Here is an 18,722-nt window from a genome sequence, read left to right on the forward strand (position 1 = left end):
TGTTGTTACAACTACCTTATGCCACGTGTCACTTTCTGCTGTTTTATTTTGCAATAAGAGCAAAATGTCACTTGCTTTTGCAACCTGTACGTGCCATGGGGCATAACGTGGGAAGAACATTGAATATACCTGTTCCTTCTGCTATCCATGGGCTGTTCACAAAACCACGTTTATATCCCTTCCCTCCAGACACCTGCCAGAGACACGAACCTCTCCTGCTTTGTAATTCCTGCCCAGGAGGTTTGGGACACAGATGAGAAGCCATAGAGCAGGAGGCCCCAGTCTGGTCCTCTCTGGCTTCTTCCCCTTCCCTGGGGCAGTCCCCAGCAGAGAAGCTCGGGATATTCCTGTTTGTCCTCTCTGAGTCACCCAGCTGGTCCTCTGATTGCCCACAGAGCTGAGTGCACAACCCAGCTGAGTACCCAGCACTGAACGCAGCCCCTCTGAATCCACCAGCTAAGCCACCTGCCCAAATGTTGCAGCTTAGTGCAAATTCCAGCCCAAGTTTCCCAAGCATGGACACAGCCAGGCTGCCTGGAATGGATGCTGAGAGCAGATCTCACGCTTGTGCAATGTGCAAGCAGCTGGAGATGCAAAGCACCACAAACCTGCCCTGTGCCAAATACGGGATGTGGCATGAGTCAAAGCGAGGGACACCAGGAAATAATAGACTTCACATGAAGGAGAGCAATAATTAGCAGCTGTAAATCACCTTTCATCTCCAGATCACAGAGGCGTCTCAAGCACTAATTAGCACAGCCTTGCAGCATCCCTGCCCCATAACCAGCACGGGGCAATGGTTATTCCTCTGCTGGCATGCAGCCACGTGTCCTTGTAGGCACCAGCGAGAGGGAACTGGCTTGCAAGGTTGGTCCTGTTCCACTTCTCACAGCCGGGCTGGAGGTTCCTGGGCACCTGTGCCAGGGCTCTGCTGTGTGCCCCAAGCCAGTGCAGGTTTGGTGTCTGCTTCCACAGCAGGTAAGTGAAGATGGGCCAGGGAGAGCAGAACACACTTGGGATCCAACCCATTTCTGCTTTGGGTTCTATCTGATATTTTCTGTGTGGAAATCCCTGCTTAACTCAAAGAAAGCAAGTGAGCAAGGTAAGCTCCTCCAGGAGCAAAAGTTCTCTTTAACAGCATTTTGAGTAAGTAAGGCAGGGAAGTTTACAATCTCCTAAAGTTTTCATAAATACACGTGTGTATATATTTAAATACGAATATTTACAAAACATTTTCAAAAAAAATCTAGAGTTCTTTAACCTTGGTAGTTATCTCTGTAATGTTGGGAAGACACACCCAAAACACTTGTTAACAGAGAAGACAGTTTGCAAGGAGCTGTATGTGGAGTTGTTCATATTTCTTGGGAAGTACACAGAAGCCTGGCCAGCCCCAGCCTCAATCTCCTGCTTCTCTGAATCATCTTTTGTAGGAAAAATGAAATATGCTTTTTTGGGAAGAATTTGAATGTGAGAAAGTGGCAGACTCAGGAAATTTCTCAGTTAGCTGTAGGTGAACCAGACCCATCTTCCTTCCCCCTGGGCTGGTTACCTACAGCACACCAGCAGCACCCCAGTGCCTGAAGGACACAGCATGAGTGTCTGGGTTGCAAAACTTATCTATTTTGAGTTTGCAGTGAGCAAAATGAAGCAGAAGTTACTGGGCTTCATGTGGGAATTGAAATGTAAGACTGTGAAATATGGAAGAGAGGAATCAGACTGGTTAGTCTCTCTCTGCATTTGAAATGTCTATGAATATTGTTGAAATAGTGCGTGTGATCGTTTTGCATGGCTGAAAATAGCTCTGCAAGGTGCCTGGTGGCAGTGCAAGCCAGCCCTTGGCATCACACAGCTCCCAGCAGCGCTTCATTGTCACACCAGGAGCTTTGCTGTACAAAGAAAGCACAACTGGAGTCTGCTGCATTGTCCATGCCACAAGGAGGTAAATTAAAGGCTAGAGAGATTTTAATTTGCTTCAGGACATAAAGAATATCAGGGCAGAAGTGAGACCTGCAAGCCCTAGCTGAGAGTCCCTTGCCCTGACTTCTGAATGATGTGGGATCCATTTCCTTCGTTAAAAATAACCTTGTTTATAACCTCTCTTTCATGATTCAGCTTTTCTGCAGTCATCAACTGATCGCCATCAAAGCAGGGCAGCATCAGATTTCAGGAGGAAGATGCAGTAGGCTGTTGCAGCTCAGGCGTGCTCCTTGCAAAGGGCAGTTTGATGGAGGAAATGAGGGATGCCTTGTCAAAGGGCTGCTCTTTTTTTGGAGAGGAGTTCTCCTCTCTGAAATAGCTGTGCCAAATCCTAAACTGCCTGGAGCTCCTGCTGTGCAAATCCGCACCCATGGCTTCTGCCCTGCCAGAAACACCAGTGCCTCATCACCATGAACTGGCCCCGTGCAGGCCCAAAGCTACAGACAAACGTGGTTTTCCTGGCTCCTCTCCTCCTTCTTGCCTGTAGGTCAGAGCATCAGACATGCGCTGCTCTGCATGCAGCGACCTGGGGCCCTACCAGTGGCACAGCTACCAGTTCTACATTTAAAGCAAGACTCATTGCCAAGAAAAATCTCCTAGAAAGTCCCACACCCCCACTTTTCCATTCCTCGCACTCCGGTGTGACGTGTCTCACAGGCAGCACAGCTCCCCAGGCTTCTAATGACCATGTTGTGAGGGTTTGCTAACTGCTGCATTATGTTGCCTGCAAAAATCAGGCTACACAGCTGCAGTCCTCATCCTGTTTAGCAGACTGGGAAGCAGAGGCACAAAAGGGAAAGGACCATCCCTTTCCAAAACCTTCTGGTGGTTTTTGGCTAGCTCTGGATTAAGTTGCCATGCTCAGATGGGTCAGAGACTGCTGGCCCAAGTGGTGTGCCCATGGACACACAAATAATCAGTGCCAAACACCCAAGCAGAAGCCAAGCCCTTGAGACACAATCCTGTGGTGCAAATTTGTGCTCATCCTTGTTTTGTTTTAGGAGCTAATCCTTTGTCCTTGCAGGAAGAGGAATTTTCTATAAATGTGGTATTTTTTTACACCTCATTGTGTGTTTAATGTTTAACAGTGGGATCATTATGGTTTTATTAGCAGCGTGTAACGCTTTGTCATCTTCAACTGACTTTGCAAACATTAACTAATTGATCTCAACTATGAATCAGTGGTGGTAACTAGGAAGGGAGGTGAAGTGGTCTGCTGGTGCTCACTGGGGAAGTGGTTGTCAGAACAGGGCACAGAAACCAGGGCTCCCATTTTGCTGCTCAGACCATGAACACGACAGCTTTATTAGTGTTATTTCCATTAGTGCTGCTGTCAGGGAGGGCTACTCTGTGTGCAATAAACAACCCTCAGCTGCTTCTCTCTGCCTCTGGTTGAGTTCATGCTTGACAAAATGTCACCAACCCCCAAAAAATGCTGAATTAAGGAAAAACAAAAAAAGTGACTGACTTTGTTTTCCTCGGTGATCCAGTGGTTGCTGGTTGTTTTCCGCTCGCCCTAACGAAATGCATAATTCAATTATCTATATTTGTGGGAATTAGATGCTAAAGTCAGAAAGGAGCAGGGCTGCTTGCAGCCACAGCTTGAGAGGTTTTTAAGGGCCACATCGGCAGAGACTGGCTGGAAGCATCCTGAAGCCGGCTGCCAGGAAATTAGCTCCTCGTTTGCAGTATGCAGAACATGTACGGCGGCTTCATGATTTACTCGCTCATCTGCTTCACATTGCGCCTACTCTCCCTCGCGACTGTCCTGGCGTACGCAATCTTCTGTTGCAAAACAGGAGTGAAAATGAGCACTGCAGCGTGGAAGAGCCGTGCCGCTGCCCAGGTAAGGGCGGCCAAGCCCGGCAGGGACACGGCCCCTCGGGGGGGATGGAGTGACAACCGCTTCGGCGACGGGAGGCTGTGATGGTGGCTTTGAGGACAAATGGGATGTGTTTGGGGGATGCGGTGATTGCCTGGGGACAGGGGGATATGGCCCCTCAGTGAGGGGGTGCAGTGATGGCTTTGGACATAAGGATGGGGAGGTGCTGGTGGCTTTGGGGACAGCAGGAACAGAGCAGGAAGGTGTAATAGTGGCCTTGGGTACAGCAGGGATATGGTGGGGACATGAAAGAGTGGCTTTAGGGACACAGGGTACAGAGTGGGAAGGCATGATGGTGACTTTGGGTACAGTGGGGGCATATGATGGTGGCTTTGGGGACAGAGAAGGCAGAGCAGGAAGGTGTAATGGTGGCTTTGGCAATAGAGGGGACACAGTGGGGGGTATGTGATGGTGACTTTAGGACAGCAGGGACACAATGGGGGGTGAGATGGTGGCTTTGTGAACAATGGGGACGCAGCCCCTCCGTGGGTGGGTGGGTGGATGTGATGCTGCCTTTGGGGTCAGCGGGGACACACAAGAAGGTGTGATGGTGGCTTTGGGGGCAGAGAGGACACAGCAGGGATATGTGACGGTGGTTTGGGGACAGTAGGGATTCAACCCCTCATCAGGGGGCTGTGACAGTGGCTTTGGGGACTGAGGGTACAGAGTGGGAAGGTATCATGGTGGCTTTGTGGACAGCGGGACTACAGCTCCTTAGAAGGTGGATGTGATGGTGTTTTTGGGGACAGTGGGGACACAACAAGAAAGTGTGATGGCAGTTTTGTAGACAGCAGAGACACAGTGGGAACATGTGATAGTGACTTTAGGAACAGTGTGGATACAGTGGGAATGTATGATGGTGGCTTTGGGGACAGAGGGGACACAGCAGGAACACGTGATGGTGATGTGGGGACAGTAGGGATGCAGCCCCTCAGTGGGAGGATGTCACCGGTGGTCTTGGGGATAGCGGGGCCCCAGCAAGGAGGGTGATAGTGGCTCCAGGGATACAGGGGACATGCCAGGGAGGCGCGATGGTGGCCTTGGGGATGGCGTGGACACGCCAGGGAGCTGTGATGACAGCTGGGGGTGGAGGAGACACGGCAGGGACGTATGGCGGTGCCTTGGGGACAGTGGCGATGCAGCCGCTCAGCAGGTGGCGGCGGCTTTGGGGACAGGTGGGCTCGGCGCGGGAGCGCGGTGGCTCCGTGCACAGCGGCAGGGCAGAGGTGCGGGTGCCGGGAGGTGCCCGGGCAGCGCGGCCAGCGGCGGGAGCGGCGGCTCCGGGCGCGTCCCGCGGGTCCCGGCGGGGCGGGGGTCGCGGGGCGGTTGCCATGGCAGCAGCCGGGCGGCGCGCGCGGCCGGCGGGGCGCGGCGCGGCGCGGCCCCGGAGCGTACCATGTGCGCCCGGCGGCGGGAGGCGGCGGCGGAGGGGCCACGACGGCGGCGGCTGCTGCTGCTGCCCTGCTGCTATAGCTCCGCCGCGGCGGGCCCGGCGACCAGGAGCCGCTGCGTCAATGTAACGGCGGGGACCGGGGGCGGAGGGGACGGGGAGGACGAGGGGGGACGCTGGGTGGCATTTCCACGCCGCGCGTGGCCGCGGGGAGAGGGGGGGAGGGGGTGAGGGGGGGGGGGGTGAGGGGGCGGAGGGCGGGCGGGAGGCGTTAAAATGGCGGCGCGCAGGCGGCCCCGCGCTAAACCGGCCCCCGTGGCTCGCCCCGCGCCGCCGCGCGTGGCACGGAGCGGCCGCCGCTGCCTGCGAGCGCCGCCGCCGCTGCGAGGTAAGGCCGGGGCGGCCGCGGGGCGCTCAGTGCCCCCGAGCCGCGGGCGCCCGGGGACGGGGGCGCGCTCCGGGGAGGGGCGCGGCGGCGGCTGGTCCCGGTCCCGCGGGCGGCTGTCCCGGGAGCAGCGCAGGCGGGCTGACCGCGGGTGCTGGCGCGGCTCCGCATCGCTCCTTTGTCTGGCGGCGGCGGGCCGGGCTTCGCTCCGCTCCGGCGGGCGGCTGCGGAGGGCGGCTGGCGCGGTAGGAGCGTGGCGGGGGCGGCGTTCCGTTCTTTAATAGGAAAAAAAAAAAATCACAAAGCCCACACCAGAACTAATTTTTGCAGCCGAAAGTGTTGCAGGCGCTGCCGTACCCCCGGACTCCTGGTAGCGTGGCAAAGCCTTGCTCGGAGTAGCGGGAAGCGGAGTTTTAGTTCTGGAAAAGCAGCCCAAACTCTCCGGAGGGCTCCGGCCGCCGCAGCGGCGAGAGAGAGGCCGGAGGGAAGGGGGGATTTTTTCTTTTTTTTTTTTCTTATGAAGACATGCGCATTTGTTCATTCTTGCCACCGCACTGGAGTCTGCCTAGAAACAAAGAACATAGCCTGGCGAAGTTGATGCTGGCTCCCGAAGTGTCTGGCTCTTTTTTTTTTTTCTTTCTTCTTCTTTTCTTTCATTTACTTGTGCCCTCGGTAAAAGCCTCGAGATGTTTCCTTCAGTTATTCCCATGTGCCTGCTGATGGACACACACACCCTCCCCGCCTCTCCCGTTCGCCCCCCTCGCCCCTAGCAGGCCAGGTTGCGCATTTTGAAAAGTGCAGCCATGATAGACAGAGCAAGTTCTCTCTCCCATTTTGCCCCGGCCCCGCGGTGTGACAGCTCGCAGGAGGTGTGCCTTCTCACCGGGAGCCACCCCCTTGCTGAATCATCGCCGAGCCATGGCCGGACAGCTCGTCCGCCCGGGCAGCGGAGCATTCCCCGGCCGAGCATGAGGCGGTGGCGGAGCTGACGCGAGGCACAGACCTGTTAACATTCGGCTCAGGCGCGGGCGAGCGGCTGCGGGCAGAAACCTTCCCGTTTCATGGCAGCGGGAGCCGCGGATGCAGCTTTGAGCTCAAAGGCAAGACATGCGCTGCTGTAAGAAATGTCCCCTGCCTTTGAGGTAGTGAAAGTCCGACTGCCTGGTCCTGCAGCTTTTGCCTCTGAGAACTCCCCTCTTGCTCAGATAGGCTCCGGTGCGATCAGCAGCGGGCTCGGGGAGTGATGTGCGAATTCGTGGTGTTGTGGCTCTTAGCTGTAATCCTATGTTACGTTTGCAAAGAGAGGTGTATGAACAGTAGTGTCGTGTCTGTGCTATTTGGCTAAAACGAGTTTATTCGGCACTGATGGAAGTCATTGCCTTTGTTACTGCAAGGAAATAATCTTTATGGGGCTTGGGGTGCGAGTGTGTTAGATGCTGAGGTGTTGCAAGGTATTCCTGCCTCCATTCAAAGGTTGCCAAAAAGTAAGAGAGTAAGAGGTGGGATGAGCAATTTTCAGCTGGGGTGTATCAGGCAAGACTAAATTGCAGCAGTTGTTGGACATGTAACATGATCCTGTAATTAGAGTGAGGTTATAGTCTATATCATGTTGAAACTATCGGGTGTCTGTGTTGGATCAGTCTGAATTAAGCTAGTTATTCTGGGATTATACAGAAGCAGAAGTAATGCAGTTAAAGTTTCCACAGAGCAGCTTCCATGGGGTTGCAGAGATGTTTTTCCCCTATGGGTCCTCCTTGCGGGTGTTTTGCTGTTAAGGTAATATGTGGAGGCTGCAATGGTGCTGCTTTCTAGGTTGGAGAAAAGCCTTACATGGCACAATCCTGCTCCTTGGAGCTTAATTGGCTAAAGAACGTCCAAATCATGCATCTTGGTCCTGGGAGGGAAGAAAATCCTGAAGGGGGGACTTGGGGGTTCAGCTTCATGCAGAAGTGAAGGACTTAAAGGACTCTGTAATTTGGTCTTAAAACTTCCCTGTCCCCATTACTCTCCATACCCCAAGAAAGACGAGTGGTAGCAAGTCCAGTGTAGAGCCTGCAGACTGTGGTCTTTTCAGTGCTCCTGCCAGTGGGGCAGGATCTTCTGGGGTGGCTTCAGGCAGCTCTGGTTTGCTGTGGGGTTGTTCTGGTGTGGAGCTGCACAGGCAGACCTGGAGGCTGTGCAGAGTACAGTGTGTGGGCACCAGCTCTGCTCACGGGTGCTGATTTCCCCTGGTGTGTGTGTGTATATATAGACATGGCACATATTTAAACGAAGTCATTTTAAAGTAGAGATGGCCCAGAAAAGTTTTGAGAACTATTTCAGTGTTTTGAGTGTTTCTTTTTCAAAGACAATGGACTGTGCTGAAGCTTCTAGGTAATATGGGATATGGTGATAACAGGAGAAGGAGCAGTCTACTTTGGGCTCAGATGGCCTTCCTAGGAGCAGCTGAATTTTATGTGTGCACCTGGTTCAGGCTGTTTACAGCTGTGTGGCTGCTGCAGATCTGGTGCTGCCTTATGAGCCTTTTGGGATGTGTTGGCAGGGGCCCAAAGCAGACCTGGTGGTCAGCAAGGAAATTAGCTCCACAGTGCTGTAAATTGTCCTGCTCAGCCTCCTGCAGCATCTGGCCAGGTCAGCAGAATTCAGGGTGCCACATCCTTTACACTGCTGTGAGGGAGTGAGGGACCCACATGGGGAAAGAGGGAGTGGATCTAGACCTGTCAATCCTCCCTCCAGTGCTGGACCATGTGCTGCAGGAAGGTTACTGACAGTAGGGGTGCTGGGCAGTTGTCCCTCTGAGATGTTGAATCCACACAGAGGATTTTCTAGTGGTTTTTGTGCCCAGTTCCACATCAATGGGGGCCTGCTCTGCCCTCTTTTTCTCTGTTGGGGAATGACTGGCATAAGCCTTACACGTTATTCTTAGAATTTTACAGACCTAGAAATTTTCTTCTGGGCTTGTCCCATCTTGGCAAGAGGAATATATGGAGCTTAGAATTTTGCACTTATGATGCCATCACATGAAGTTTTGAGGGGTTGTTCTGCACATTTAAGGGAATCTCAAGGTGCAACTCAAAAAGTTGTGACTGCAGAGAGAGAGGATGGCTTTCTTGCTTTTTGCAGGATAGCTTGCAAATCAATTTCAAAGCTGGTGCTGTTGTGGAAGTGGTCTTGCTTCTGGCCTTTCCCTCCAGTCTCTTTCCTCATTGTAATTTAAGAATAATCTTGCAAAATATCAAGGAAAAAAAGGACGCTCATTTTAGTCATCACTCAGCTTCTCCACGTGGCCACAGAAATGGTTGTGTTGGCACAAGGACTTGGGGGGCCCAGACAGGACAGGAGGAGGCTGGGCCATGGCATAACTGCATTGCTAATGTCTGGATCTTCCTAAAGGCACAAGTCAAACCATGGCTGGCCTAGTCACCAGTGTCTGCAGCTCAGTCAGGAGCATGAAAGCAAATGAAAATTCTCTTTGTGGCTAATGCAGGTACACGTGAAGATGATGAATCTTCAGCTGGGATTTGGTGACTGATGCCCACAGCAGGACACCCCTTCTGTGCTGGTGGTTACAACTTGGCTTTGTTGGTAGAGTGAACCATTGCATGACTCAGATGTGTTGGGAAAGAGTATGGAGCATTCATAGGAGCAAGCTTTTTGGACCATGAACATACTAGAAGTCACATGTGGAAACTGAGTACTAGAAACATGAGGCTGCTCATTGAGAGTGAGGCTGAGCACTGCAAAGCACAGTTTGCTTAGATCTCAATATTCAAAGGTAGTCATAGGAGTGATGGCTCTCTTGGTGGGCTTTGAGAACAGTGCAGACATCCAACCAAAGAACTGCCATGTCAGACAGACATGGCATCTTGCATTTCCATTGCCCAGCTCCAGCCTCCTAGCAGCCATCAGGAAAATGTGAGAAAAATCTTCTGCAAAATGCTAGAAAATCTTGGCTGGGGAGCGACTGCAGCCTGGAAGCAGGGAAGAGAGGATGTCTTTATTGAACAGTGTGTGTTTGCTCTTAAAATCCCTTAAAAGCTCTGAAGCTCAAGCTTGCTTGATTTGCTGTGTTTGCCATATGTAATATTTCAGTGAGAAGTTTCAATTCAGTGTGGCTGAGTTGATGCAAGAGTTTCTTTTTAGGTGTTAGGGATCCACTTACCCATGTGTTTTGCTTGTACTTGTTTGCTTTTTAGACTGGTTTTGGAGCGGGGGCTGTGAGCTTCTTTTAGTTTCAGACCTCTGGGCAATGCATGCATCCATCTCTAGGGCAGTGCTCAGGTTCTAATTTGTCATATTATTTAAACACAGACTTGTGTCTTTTGCTGAAATTCAGCCTTTAAGCTAGAAGATTTATAATAAAACATTTTGTAATTCTCTGTTCACCTCTAATACAACACCACAGGTTTCCCAGGCTTTCCATCTGTGTCTGCTGCTGAAATGGAATTCCTTATTGTGCCCCCTAAGTATAGAAATTGTATAAATGGATCCTTTTAGTTTGTTTTCTCCAGATTTCCATGTGTGCAAATTGCTACCCCTGAATAGATGATTTACCTTCTGATGCTTTTGCAGTTGGTCACCTCTTCTCTGCTAAGCTGTGCAGTTTTAAAAGGTGTGCATCCTCCCCTTTTTCCATGCCATCTTCCAGGAAGGATTGTCTACCCAGAGCGATGTTATCGTCTCCCATTTTAAATGGTGTCAGCAGATATTTGTTTTTTCCCTTCTCTCATTTTGATGCTAAGTACTCACCATGGGAATGAGTCGTCTTGTATTATTCACATGGAGCAAATCTGTGGCTTGGCCTGCAAATTATAAGGCCCTGCTGAGTGAGGGTGAGGGCTTTGGGAGCCCAAGTAAAGGTGCCAGGATCTGTTTGCCTGGTATTATTTTTTTTTTTTTGTAAAAGCACGTAGGCTGATAGCAAGCTGAAAAAGCAGTGGCCTTCTGAGCCGGGTATTTTATGTCTGAGGGCTTCTGAATGCATAAAATCAGAGAGAATGTGTCTGTGTAATCCGATCTGCTCTTGAAAGCCTTGTGGAGGGCTGCATGCTGCAGACATAAGCTGTGTCAATAAGAACTCTATTCACCCTCGGAAAACAGCCTCGTGATCAGGTTTGATTGGCAGGCTTCCTAAGGGAGGGCCTTTTTTTGAGAAAGAGCTCTGATTTTTTGGCGGTACTTCTGACTGCCTTTTCGGACTCCCACTTATTGTTCTTTCCTCGGCATGATAAACTTGGATATTTTTGCTGGGAGCTTGCTGGGGCAGAGGGAGGAGGATTTCATGTAGCGCTGTAACAGGAGTGTGGGGTGAGTTTCCTTCCTTGCAGTGCAGCTCCTCTGCCAAAGCTGTATTTATGAGCATGAAGGTGAGGGATTTAAAAGAATATGAGGTAGGACTGGAGGTCGCTGTGTGCAGGAGAGTGTACCATACCCTTGTGCGTGCTCAGGGTACTGTCTTGCAGAACAGTGGCACAAAGCACCCATCCTTGTAAAAGTCTTGGATGGTAATGCACAAAATGTGTGGTTGTGCATGCTTATGTGCATTTTCCCCCCTTGGTTCTGCAGATGTCTGTGTTATCCAGAAGTGTTGTTGGATGAAATTCTGCTTTTGGTAATGTTGTCATAAATCTGCTGTGAAGGCAGTGTTGTACTAATGGTTGTAATTTGCTGGTTGCTATTAAATGTATACATTTTTTTTTTAAATCACGCAAGGCAAAAATCTAATTCTGCTTTATGAAGTATTCTACACCTGGCATGTAATCTTTCAAAATCTTGTAGGAAAAATCTTCTTGAGCTGATAAAAATTATACTTATGAGATTTACGGAAAGCAGAATTTTAGTCAGAATACCAGGTTCTGAGCTACTGTTCAGTGTGTAGCATTTGTGTAAATGGCATTTTCTGCTGCATTACGTATGTGATGTTCAGTGTTTGCTCTGCCGAGGTCTTAAAGCCGTTCTCTTTGGCACTGAGTTACTGGCTTTAACAAAAGAGATAATGGACTTTCAGTTTTGCATGTTTCTCTTTTTTTTTCTAAGTCCTTTGGTCTATGTGTCACTTTTTTAAAGCTTCATGTCCTTCGTCAAGTGATGATTTGAAAATTAGCTCATCTGTATGTCTTTCTGGGTTATTCCTGTAGCTGCAAATGAAAGCTTTAAAATATAATTAGAATGTAATATGAACGAGCTCAAAAAAAAAAAAAAAAGAAATAATGCAAAGCTATTATTTAAGAGAAATGCAATTATGTTTTGAGCCAATTGAGGCTTGACTTAATTTCTCAGGGTTTGTTGGTGATGATGTAGTAAAACCAAAATTAACTCTTGCAATATGCCTGTCCTGAGTCAGGAATTTGGCTGCTGAAAATGTAGAGAGCCACTGAAAGAAGGGGAATCTCCTTGCAGGGGTGCCTGTTCCTGTGCAGTTAGCAAATGGATGCAGCATTTGGGGTGATTCCTGCAGTTCCATTTTCCTGGCTCTTCCCAGCTGAATCGCCTTCAATAAAGGCCTGATCTTGCCTACAACAGCTTTAGTAACAAACTGTTTGAGGTGGGTTGGCCCCTGAGCAAATAGTGTGCAGCCCTTGGCAGCCATGGGCAGGGCGAGGGTGGGCAGGAAGCACTGGCTGCTGCTCCGCTCAGTGTGGGGAGGCCGCAGCTGGGTGATTTGTTTTTACTTCCTGTTCCCAATCTGTTTGGGTCAAAAGAAGCGGTGTTTTTCCATATTAAGATGTTTGGCTTCATTCTGCTAGGCAGCAATAAATTTTACACCATGCACAACGTGTTTCTTATATTTCAGAGGCACTTCATTGCTGCCTTTGACTTTTAATTTGGATGGTGAAACCTTTATTAGTGCTTTCTTTGTTGCACGACCTGCTTTTCAAGGAAAACAGAAAGCTTCTTCTTTTTTCTCCTTTCCCTCTGTTTTGGAAAGAGCCTTTGAAATATCTTACAGGTCTGTAGCTGAGCAGAGGGAGGGAGCTGGCATGTCTGTCTGCCATGCCTGGATCCTCAGCAGGCTTGCAGGGAGATGGGGACACCTCAGCCTCTTTCTCTTCTCCTGGAGTTAATTGGGATGTGCTCGGATTTAATTCATTAGTGCTCCTGAAGCGTTTAGTAATGTTTTGGTGGAAGGTTCTGGGGCTGTGTGGTGGTGAGGTGTGGTTGTGCAATGCAGGTCTGTGATGCTGGGAGGAACCTGTGTGGGTTGATGGACCAGTTGTTAAAGTGGTCCTAAAGGCTGGAGTGGTGAGCTGTAAAACATCCCCGTGTCATTGATGGGAAATCCTGCCCGGTAAAGGACAAGCTCTGAGCCATGGCTGACTGCTGGGCTGCTGCTGGGAGCTGTTCTCCAGAGCACTGGGTTAGTCCACAGCATGCAAAATGTCACCACAGGCCATAGGGTGCAAAACTGATGGAGAAGAAAGAGTCAGGCTCTTTAGGCTCTTCTCTGGTTGGGCAGCAGAAGTGTTTGGATTTCTCTCGTCAAAATCTGGTCAAAACTCTTAATTAATGCTGGTCACTCTTCTTAAGTTACTCAGTTGTAGGCTCTCCTACTCTGGAACCAGCAAGTCAGGATGGATAAATCTTTTTATGGCCATACCAGGTATCAGTAGGGTCCTTCATGGTCTGAACATTTTTATATAAACAGTAATAAGTAGTGCTGGCCCAGGGGACTTGTATTGCATTCAGATACATTTCAGTGAAGTTATTTTTGAAGTACAAAAAAGAAACAGTAGCACAGGAAAGAAACAGTAGCAGGGTTACAGGTGGTTTATCCTCCTTTCTCTTAAGCCTCCAGATGCTGGAGTTGTATCTGACTGAGGAAGTCAGAGTGCAGAGGTGTTTTGTGAAGCCTCCATGCCCTTAGACTGCCCAGGTTTTGGCACTGCCATCTCCACCTTGTGTTTGTACTTGAATCCTGGATCCACAAACATACACCTCCATTCTGTGTACTCTGCTCGTTCCAAGTCCATCACTGATGAATTTGCCTTGACTAATTACTCAGTGAAGCACTCGGTGTGACAACCCCAGTGCCCTTCGTTAAGCAGAGCCTCGGTAACGAGCTCAGGTTGGCGGTGTCCCAAGTGCCCAGGTGTGGTCTGGCTAATGAAGCAGCACCTTTCACAAGGTGCTTGAGGAAGCTGCACTTCAGGTCATGTAAATAAGGGAACCAGAGTGGGCTGCTCTCCTGCAGGATGATCAGTGAGCCCCTTCCCTCCTGCATCTCCTCAGTGAGGTGACACCTCCCCTCCTGCCTCTGGGTGCAACCAGCCTCTCCCCCTTGCTCACAAGTGCAGGCAGGTTATCCCCACTCCTCCCCATGCCTGCCCTGCACACTCCCTTGGACCAGTCTGCCCAGGGCACCTCTCTTGGGTGGCTCTCTCACAGGATTGACCACCTTCATCATGATTTTCAGGGTCTGCAGAGCAGCAGGTTGAGTAGCTGTGATCCACATTTCTTCTGAGACTGTGGAGATGAATATGGCATGTAGGGCGGATTCTGCATGAGGTTTTATGAACCTTGCTGAAGGGGAAGACCTGCTGGGTTGGGGACTTTCCAGCTCTGGTGACTGTGTTGTAATATGACTCATTCAGTAGCTGATGCTCAGGTGCCAAGGTTGGAATGAGGGTGCTGTTGGCGAACGCCAAATTCATTCTGTGCCCTGCGTTAGGTGGAAGGTTGTCCTTCTGATAAGACCTTGAGATCTATTAATAAGGTACAGGGAAGCTTCTCACGTGTTTAATAACAGATTTATTTATTTTCTGTACAGTGCCACCCTCTTGTTTTTCTAGAGATAGTGGATTTCTAAATTCAGCCCAGGTGCAGAGACTGTCGTAGGTGCCCCTGGTTGGGTAGTGACGCCATTTTGCATGCCAGCTTACATGATAAAGTTTTCCCCTAGGTCTTGGAACATCTTGTGGGGAATATGTGTATTTGGGACAAGAGGTAGAAACCTCTTGACAATGGGACATTGCCAAGGCAGAGCCATTTGCTGCTTGAGCTCCCAGGCTATGCCCAGTGCTCTTGGCTTCACAGGTGCCATGAGGACCTAAGCCTGCTCCTTCACACACTTTGTGTGTTTTTTGGCACTGAAAGGTGTGTTCTCTTTCCTCACTGCTGCTCTCCTCTTTCCCCTGCTTTGCCATGAATGCTTGTCATGGCTGAGGGAGAGGGCAGGAATGATACCTGGGCCAATGCAGCCTGTGCTTGGGTCAGCTGGAGAAGGTGATGAAAGCAGAGCTGGAGGATGCCCAGTGCTGCAGGAGAGCGTCTGCATGGGTGAGGTGAGTCAGTATCTAGCGCTTTTGCAAGGTGCTGAGCTTTTTTGGTTCAGTAAAACACTCTAATAATTATGTACTGATGTAATTAAAAAATGCTTAGAGCATCCATTGCATAAGGCCATGAGCTAAGGCAGGTGCCTTTTAAAAGCAGTAATTCCCTTTTTGAAACAGAAGGACTGGACAGTTGAGTTGAACTGATCTCATGCAGTGGCAGTTCACCACACACAACATTTCAGACAGCTGCCCACTGATTCTGGTTTTGTAGGTGTGGGGATGTGGTGGCTTGACTTCCCAACGTAGGGACCAGGAGAGCAAGTGGGGAATGCCACAGACCAGCCAGGCATGCCAGATTTGGGACTGACTGGCAGTGATTTGCAGGTTTTTGACATGAGATTTCCTTTCTCTCAGTAAAATGTAGATTCAGACCCTTGTGAGACGCTTTTTTAGCGCAGTCATTTGTGATGTTCAGCAGCAAACACGTGACTGGTGGCTGGCTTGTCTGATGGCTTTCTCTTGAGCATCCTCAGATACTTCTCTGTCAGTGTCATGATGACTGGGGAGAGAAGGATTTTAGCGTTGAACTGGAACTTAAATTTCAAAAGGAGTTTTTTCTCATGAAAATAAATCTGAGTTTGGCTTTGCTGCTCTTACTGTGCTTCATCTTCAGTTTGCTGGTGCTGGCTGTAGAACCATTAAATTCCTAGTGGGGTGGTGCAGAGCAGTGTCTTCAGTTTGAATCTGAACATTAGTAAGGAGCAACCGGAATTTAAAATCATGTTTTGGTCACCAGCAACACACTTTCTTGTTGGTCCCATGTGCCTGTGACACGTGCTGGTGCTGTGGCATGTTCCACACTGGTGAGTGCCAGCTCCCTCTCCCTGGCAGAGCCCAGGGCTGAGCACCACTCGTTCTGTCTGCAGGACTGACACTACTACAGCACAAGTGAGACTTTCCCCTTGCCTGTTGATAGGCAAAGAACCCATTAGGATTGCAGAAACATCTTCAGAGATTTATGCAGCAATTGTAAGCATCCTATCTTCCCTTTTTTTTTTAGGTTAAAGTAATGCTACAAATAGTTTTTTCTATAAGACGCCTAATACAACAAAACTGTCAAGGGGGAGAAGTCCACTGTGGTGATTATTGTCCAAATCTAATAACTTTGTGATAGGCAGAAAGTGAGTCTGACTACAAATGGGAGTGATTCTGGGAGGAAGGTAAAAAACCTTAATATTCTGAATGATAGAAGAATGAATTTAAATTCATTTAATGTCGGTAATCTTTGTATTATTAACCATAATCTGCTTCTGAGAAGCATACAGACGTGGCTTCCTTTTTTTTCCCAGCTCTCTGTAGAACTGCATTAATAAGAACAGAGTGTTTCTCCTGACCTCTGCCTTTATACTTTGAGCTCCCAAGGGCACACATTTTTCTCCTGTATTTTTGGACAGCATCTGAAGGTAGTGAAAGCTGCCACAAATAAATAGCGAATCTGAGATCATGTTACCATAGTCCCAGATCATTTAGCAAGGGGTTAATCCTGCCAGATGCTTACAGGACAGTGAAACAAGGGCTGCAATCTGGTATCCTTTTGTGGGTGGTTTTAGGATGGTCTTGAACCTGTGTGTTGCCGAAGAGGTTCTCAGCAGGGTGATCTCGGGAGGAAACTGAAAGAGTGTGAGAGGGTGCAGGCTGCTGTAGTTTTGGATACACAACTTTCTGAATGGTTTACCAGAGCGGGAGGGTACAAATGCAATGGTATTGATGAATTTGATGCAGTATTGTTAGCTGGATTGTGGAGGTGAGGAGGCAAGACTGGCTTCAGGATTGTTGTTTGGAGCTTTCAGTGTGGGGAAGGAGTGCTGTGGCACATCAGACATCTTTGGGTGGGAGGTTATCATGATCAGCCTCGTGCATTTCCCTCCTCTGAGGGAGAGAGCTGCTGCACGCGAGCTCAGCTCTCTGTAGGAATGTGGTGTTGCTCATCCTGGAGATCCAGGCAACCAAAATGAGAGAGAATTAAAACGTGAGATCTGCTTGCTTATGACCTGAATCCCCTAATCACAGCTCCGTGTAAGTGAAGGTCTTAGGCTGGGTTGAGTAGAGGGCATCTCCACCCAAGGAAATGTACATCCACCCTCCACATCACGGAATTGGAGCTTGCTCCCGATGAAATACAGTTAAAGAACCTTAAACCTTGCCTTAAACCAGACCTGCTGTTTGTGACTTTGCTTCCCCTGTGGCAGGCACATACTGAAGGCATGGTGAAGAGAGGTGTGTGCTACCTGAGCTCCCTGTCCTCAGGACACCTACCCCGGGTGCCAGGAAATGGATCCTGGTGAGTCCATGCCTTTTGGAACTGGTCCTTCATTAGGTGGCTTGGATTAAAGCCTTAATTTTATAGAAGTGTTGTGATGCTACTTACTGGGGAGTAACATTGAGGCATTTCATGCAACAGGGTGGCCACTTTCACTGACCCTGTAATTTCCTCTTGGCTGTGGCTGTTTCTCCTAGGGTATCCCACTAATGCCAAGCCCATGGTAATCCCATGCTTTTCAGCATGGTGTTCAGTTTATTCCAGGTTGTAAAACTGCAGCCAGTGATGTAAGACTTGCTGGGGTTTTTTTCATGTATGTAGCTAAGCTGAAAAATCAATTAAAGAAAATAGGAAAGGAATTTATTCCATTTTAAGCGGCATCAGCAAAGAAAAATAAAAGAAAAAAGAAAGAATTGTCAGCACATTTTTGGCATAGAGGTGAAGGGAAGATCATATTTTTATGGAAAGATACATAATTTGTTTATTTATTAGATGAGAGGTAGAGATGTTTCAGCTGAGGGATGGAGGAAAAAAGAAAAGGAAAAACAAGGAGGGAGGAAATCTAATGCTCTTTGCCTTTTGTAAAGAAATGCTTTAGTTTTTCTTTTGAAGCAGTCTGGAAATTCAGGTTAGTCACTGTAAAGCTGAATAAATAATTTGTCTGAAAAGCACTGCCTAGCTTGCACACATAGCAGGTAAAAAAATTAAAATATCTCATGAAAGGACTTGAAAAGCATCTTTGGCTCAAATCTGTGGTACTGTAAACTGAGGGAGAACTTCTGATTTTTCTGTTACCTGAGGATCTGGCTTTTGGTTTTAATCTCTTCTTCTCTCCCTCCCCTCCTACTCCCACAATATGAAAGGTGTATTTGTATGGAGGATTTCTTGCAGCACATAGTCAAGGACTGTTTCAGAGTTCAGACAATTTGATCCAAAGGCTCTTCCTAGCCTTGATGGAGTTTTGCTTTTATAGCTTCTGTGAATTAGGAGAGTATTGGTTCAGCACCGTGTCAGATACAGATAATTGGGGTTTCGAACATCGCCCACAAACACTTAACAAAGCATTGTGCAAATGTTTTTGAGAGCTAACAAAAACCTGCCTTGTTGCCTGAAGGTGGAATCCACAGCTAGGTGCCTTCTTGGAATAAGCAGATAACAAATTAGCTACTAATACCTTATTTGTGGTTTGATATTCCCACTGCTGCTACTGATACATGAGGGTTTTGGGTCACAAGGTGGAGTGCAGGAGCTGGATCCCACTCAGTGTTGATACCCTGTTTGTATGGTGTGTTTGGGCAAGACGGGACAAGCTGTTGTCCATCCATCTCTAGCCTGTGCCTCCTGCATATTGGCCACATGGGGTGGGGACAGCGGGGACCAGGCCATGTGTGGCAGAGTAGAGGAGCGAGCTTCCTCTTGGACTATTCCACTGCAGCAGGTCACTGAGCTGTGCCTGGTAAGGTGCTGTGGTACCTGGCTGAAGTGCTTTGTGTTCA

At 49.0% G+C, this 18,722-nt stretch overlaps 1 protein-coding gene across 6 annotated transcripts in view; it reads left to right on the top strand.

Moving 5' to 3' along the window:
• Positions 1 to 5,244: 5,244 nt before the first annotated feature.
• Positions 5,245 to 18,722, top strand: part of MBNL3 (muscleblind like splicing regulator 3) — a 91,869-nt gene continuing 78,391 nt past the window's right edge. For all 6 annotated transcript variants that reach the window (XR_004061466.1, XR_004061467.1, XM_030967982.1 and 3 more), the window contains exon 1: positions 5,245 to 5,375. The gene's annotated coding sequence lies outside the window, so the exon portion shown is untranslated. The remainder of the gene's footprint in view (positions 5,376 to 18,722) is intronic.

The sequence above is a fragment of the Camarhynchus parvulus genome, chromosome 4A (assembly GCF_901933205.1).
Source record: "Camarhynchus parvulus chromosome 4A, STF_HiC, whole genome shotgun sequence".
NCBI lineage: Eukaryota > Metazoa > Chordata > Aves > Passeriformes > Thraupidae > Camarhynchus > Camarhynchus parvulus.